Genomic DNA, 6401 nt, shown 5'->3' with positions numbered 1-6401 from the left:
CTGGCAAAAACCGACATCAGATAAAGAAGTTATGAATTTTCAAAGAAATTCCTTAAACACGATGAGTTATAATATAAATAATAAAAAAAATAATTTCGGAATTTGCCGACGGAGTCTAAACGAAAGTTGTAGAGCGTAGTCTCACCTACGCGTGGATATAAAGACCATCGAAAACGGAGTTCGTATGAAGAAGATATGAATTTTTGAAGTTTATTAAATAAATTATATATTTATTTAAATCAAAATTCATGCCTTATCCGAAGAGGAGTCAGCGTCCTCATCCGAGGTACGCGCTGCGTACCCCTGTACGCCCTGCGTACCCGAGAGACTTGGCCTCTGATCGTCCACGTCGCCCTATCCGAGGCTTCCGGCCCGTCCGACCCGCTGTCCCATCCGACCCGCCTCCCCATCCGATCCGTCCCATCCAAAGCCGAGGCAGTCGAGGCTTCGGTCATGCATGACGTACCGAGCGTACGCCCCGCGTACCGAGGCGGTTCAGCCTTCCTATAAATAGAATGCGAGGGCTTCCGAGAAAAATGCTCATTTCTCTCCTTTCTCTCACAATCTTGCCTCGTTTTCCGTGCCCGTTCAAACCCGAAGCTCTGGTCTTTTTGCTCAAGTCCCGAGGGTCGATTTTACTCCCGAGATTCCCGAGAATCCCGAGGAAAATCTGTTTCCCGAGACGAAACTCTGCCCGGTTTTCCATCTCGCTCTCTTCAAACTTTCAAGTGAGTTCATACCTCTTAATTTACCTTTTAAATATTCTATAAATTCTTTTATATGCTTTCAAGGGGGGGATTACAAGTAAAACACACGAGTATTATCGTGTGTTACATAAAGAACTCTTTTATATGCTGTTATATATCCAAATCACATGCGATTTACAAACTTTTAAGGAACTTTCTTATACATAACATATGTTAAAATAACATTCTATCTTTTGAAATATAAATTTGTTGTAATGCATGTATAAACTAAACTTTTCTTAGATTATACTTGTCTATCTTAGACTCTACACCAAAAATCTATGCTTTCATAAACAAATGATTCCTTTTCTAGGTATTTCTAAACAAACGAGACACACTGTTAGAAAACTATAATAGGTATAGTTTTACGAACAAATTTCTAACTCTTATGTACTAGAAACATGAATTCAAGAAGTCACTGTCGTATACAAGAACAAACGTATCATTTTAACAAGTAGATCTGTTTTTATACCACGGTTTTGTGAGACACTAACTTCATGTACGTTCGAGTACACATTTCAAGTCATGTATTATATACCAGAATCCCTTGGAGGGGGAGCATGGTGTTTGTGTATAGATCTATACGGGCTTGACAACCCGCGCCCTGACTGTTAGCTGCAGTCCACCGTTTGGGGTGACAAACGTCATAACATTCCAACGCCTGAAGAACGTTGTGTATAGGCATTCTGAGTCAATAGTATGGTTATAAAACTCACATGGGGTATTAAAAATGCATTGATTTACAAGGTTTTCAAACACATTGGTTATTTTACACTTACATACATTTTTAGAAACAAACATTGGTCTTGAGTGAAGGCTACTTTTATACTAGTAGAAAATATAGGATTTTCTAAACACAAACAAACAAAGACAAAACATTTCATTTCATACAAACATTGTCACTTAAATACTTATGAAACTCACCAGCTTAAATGCTGATCTACTCTTTCAAAATTACTTGTATGTCCCAGGAAATCAGTAATTTCAGGTATTCATTACGCTTTTGATGAAGGGATGCTGCGGCGCCAGTTTAATCTCGTATTTTTGACATCATATTGTAATTGGTCTTGAACATGTAACTTTTGACAAATGTAAACTTTCAATTATATATATGATGGTTGTATTGCTTTCTTTACTATGTATTCATTTGTTACGTTACCACATGAAGTCATCCGCCCCCGAACGTTTCCACCGTTCAGGTTTGGGGGTGTGACATCCCTCCTCCTCGGAATCACCCAATTATCGGAACTCGTTGGATTTTCTAAAACAAGCTCGACGAAGCATGAGTCAATATCCGTAACAAATCAAGATTGGTGGCTAAAGGATCCACACGTATGGAAGGTCTTGATTACAATGAGATTTTTGCACATGTTTCCTATCTTGAAGCCATCTGAATCTTTATCGCATATGATGCTCAAAAGTCTTTCTAAGTTTACCAAATGGACGTCATAAGTGCCTTCCTCAATGGTGAACTTGACAATGATGTTTATCTTCAACAACCTCTTGTTTTTGTGAACTTATCCTTTCTGAACTACTGCTACGAACTCCAAAAAGTTGTGTATGGCCTGAAGCAAGCTCCTTGCGCCTGGTATGAGACTCTTACTTGTTTTATGAAGGGATCTAGTTTGCAAATAGGAGTTCTTCACCCAACCATGTTCCGAAGATGAAATGGAAACCATCTCATGTTAGCTCAAATATATGTCGATGACATCATCTTTGGATTAGTCGATCCGATGATGGTTATTGATTTTGCCAAGCTGATGGTTAGCCGATTCCAAATGAGCATGAATCACGAACTAAAATTCTTTCTCGGATTGCAAGTCAAACAAAAAATTGAGGAATATTTATTCACCAAGAGAAGTACATTTCCGAACTTCTAAAGAATTATTCAATGAACACTTGCGCATTTGCAAAAGTTCCAATGGGTTTCGGACACAAGATCTTCTCGGACCCATATGGTGAAGACATTGATCAGAAAACTTATAGTGGAATGATTGGATCGCTGCTATACCTCACTCAACTCGCCCATATCTCATGTTCTCGACATGACTTTGTGCTAGATTCCAGGCTAATCCGAAGATGTATAATCTTTTGGCCATGAAATAAATATTCTGATATCTTAAAGGAACAAAGAGCCTCAGAATTTGGTACCCTGTAAATGAAAGCTTCTTGTTGCACGTCTATTCGGATTGTAATTATGGTGAAGTTAAACTTGATCATAAAATCACATCCGATGGTTGTCAATTTATGGGTGGAAGATTAGTTAGTTGATCATCCAAGAATCAAAACTGCATAGTACTTTCAATAGCCGAAGCGACATACATTGTTCCTGCAAGCTGCACCTCTCAAGTTCTCTGGATAAAATCTTAGTTGCTAGACTATGGTTTCTGATTTCAGCGGATTCCTATCTACTGTGATTCTCAAGATGCGGAGTCAAGCTCCAAGCGCAACCTACGACGCAAGTAGTGCTTGTCAAGGACTCAAATTTTGTTATAGCTTAGGACCTCGGCTAAAAGTCTTTAAATTTCTCGAACTTTGTGATCGGAGACCCTTATAGGGGTCAAATTTTCATGATCATTGTAACAACTTTTATATTAATATAAGTGACACTATTACTACTACGTTAAGTATTTCGTTCAAACTTTGAAAGGTCTTTAAGAAACCAAATACTTGTTTCATACTTTCAGTCTTACAAATAACTTTCATTCTTCTATTTTAAGACTCATACTATCATCTGTTGTTGAACTATAGCAATTTAGTTCATGAGACACATACATTTTCTATTCTATGGAATTCTTATCCTTGTCTTTTCAACCCATAGTTGAAGGATGCCTCCGCGTAGGAACCCAAGGCGAAACAACGGTGGGGAAACACCTGTACCACCACCACCTCCTCCACCTCAATTTGATGCCGTCATGTTCCAAGCAGCAGTCACCGCAGCGGTGGCAGCTGCCATGTCACAGATCAATAACTCGAGTACTAATGGCTCGGGATCTGGCACACACCCATCCAACCATGGCGAGAGTCATGGACCACCTCGAGAATGTACCTATAAGGAATTCACTAATGCCAAGCCCCGGATGTTTTATGGAACTGGTGGTGTGATGGCCCTGAGGCAGTGGATTGAAAGGACGGAGGCAGTCTTTGAAATCTGCTCCTGTCCCGAGCACAGCAAAGTCAAATTTGCAACTTTCACCCTTATTGATAAAGCTTTAACTTGGTGGAATGGCCACGTTAAAGTACTTACGCTAATCGTGGCAAACTCCATAAGCTGGGAGAGCCTGAAAGCCATGATGATGAGAGAATACTGCCCACGGGGAGAGATTCAAAAGCTTGAACACGAGCTATGGACTCTCGGAATGGTTGGTACCGACATCGCTACTTATACCAACAGATTCTGCGAGCTGGCAATTCTTTGTCCAGATATGATTGCTCCCGAGAGCAAGAAAATAGAAAGGTACATCTGGGGACTGATGCCCCAAATTCGATCAAGCGTGTTTGCTTCCAAACCTGACACCTTTGAAAGTGCAAAGGAACTGGCACAATCTCTGATTGACTACGGAGGTCGTCAGAACTCAACCACTTCTGTACCAGAACCACAGAAAGGAAACAACAACAACAACAACAACAACAACAACAACAACAACAACAACAACAACAACAACAACAACAACAACAACAATAGCAGGAAGAGAGTGTGGAATAAAGGGAAGGGTGGGTCTTCCCAGGAATCCGCAAAGAAACAACTGGTTTCAGTGAATGCTACCACTATACCTACTACAGCTCCTACAAATACCTACCCAACAAAGCCTTATGTAGGTAACCTCCCAAAGTGCACTAAATGCAATTACCACCACCATGGACCTTGTCGGGAAATGCAATGCGCCAACTGCAACAGGAAGGGACACACAGCCCGTTTCTGCAAGGACCCCGCAAAGCCGATCACTCAAGTTCCCGGTGCGAGTATAGGGTAGACTTGCTACGGTTGTGGCGAGGTGGGCCACTACAAGAGGAACTGTCCTAAGGCAGCAGGCACTGGAGGTGTGGGACGAGTTTTGCCAATAGGCCACGACGAAGTTGTGGCTGACCCAACTATAGTTGCTGGTACGTTCCTTCTCGATAATTCATATGCATGCATATTATTCGATAGTGGAGCGGAGAGAAGCTTCGTGAGTCAAAACTTTATTCATTCACTTAAACCCAAACCTAGCAAGTTAGAAAAATCATTCACTGTAGAGATGGCCAATGGAAAAACAGAAAACACTAACTGCATATACATGGGCTGTACGTTAACTTTAGACGGCCATTCTTTCCCAATCAATCTCATGTCGGTCCAAATTAAAAGTTTCGACGTCATAGTCGGCATGGATTGGTTGAGTCTTCTTCGCGCCGACATCATGTGCTTTGAAAAAGCAGTTCATCTTAACCTCCCTAACAACGAAACATTAGTTATCTACGGAGACAAATCTAGTACAAACCTTCGCATCATTTCGTGTATCCAAGCTCGAAAGTGCTTGCGGAAGGATTGTCGAGCATTCCTAGCGCACATCGTTGATACAAGTCAAGAACTGAAGGACTTCAAAGGCATCTCGGTAGTACGCGACTTTCCCGATATCTTTCCAGAAGAACTACCAGGATTACCACCGCAACGCCAAGTCGAGTTCAGAATCGACTTAGTTCCGGGAGCTACCCCTGTAGCGAAGTCGCCTTATCGTCTCGCACCAGCAGAGATGCAGGAACTTTCCAGTCAACTTAATGAACTCCTTCGAAAAGGGTTCATAAGACCGAGTTTCTCACCTTGGGGAGCACCGGTCTTGTTTGTAAAGAAGAAAGACGGATCGTTCCGTATGTGCATCGACTACAGAGAGCTGAACAAACTTACTGTCAAGAACCGCTATCCTCTACCCCGTATTGACGACCTATTCGATCAAATTCAAGGAGCGAACTACTTCTCCAAAATAGATCTACGATCCGAATATCACCAATTACGAGTTCTTGAGGGGGACATTCCAAAGACAGCTTTCCGAACTCGTTATGGACACTACGAATTTGTTGTGATGCCGTTCGGATTAACCAATGCACCAGCAGTATTTATGGACCTAATGAATAGGGTATGCCGCCCTTACTTGGATCAGTTCGTCATCGTCTTTATCGATGATATACTTATCTACTCTCGAAGTAAGGAAGAGCATAGTCAACACCTACGAAAAGTCCTAGAAACACTGCGAACGGAGAAACTCTATGCAAAGTTCTCTAAATGCGAATTTTGGATTCGAAGAGTCGAATTTTTAGGCCACGTTGTTAGCGAGAAAGGTATACACGTGGACCCCTCCAAAATTAAGGCCATTGAGAACTGGTCGGCACCAAAGACACCTACAGAAATTCGTCAATTTCTAGGTCTCGCTGGCTACTATCGCAGATTCATAAAGAACTTCTCTAGCATTGCGAAACCTCTTACTACATTAACCCAGAAAGGCGTGGCCTTTGACTGGGAAGCGAAACAAGAGAAGGCATTCCAGACGCTAAAACAGGCTTTGTGCACCGCACCGATACTATCCCTCCCCGAAGGGATAGAAGACTTCGTAGTGTATTGTGATGCGTCAAATCAAGGACTCGGTTGTGTTCTTATGCAGAGAGGGAAGGTTATCGCTTATG

The sequence above is a fragment of the Lactuca serriola genome, chromosome 2 (assembly GCF_051521515.1).
Source record: "Lactuca serriola cultivar US96UC23 chromosome 2, Lser_US96UC23_V15, whole genome shotgun sequence".
NCBI lineage: Eukaryota > Viridiplantae > Streptophyta > Magnoliopsida > Asterales > Asteraceae > Lactuca > Lactuca serriola.
Note: the sequence above shows the minus strand (reverse complement) of the source record.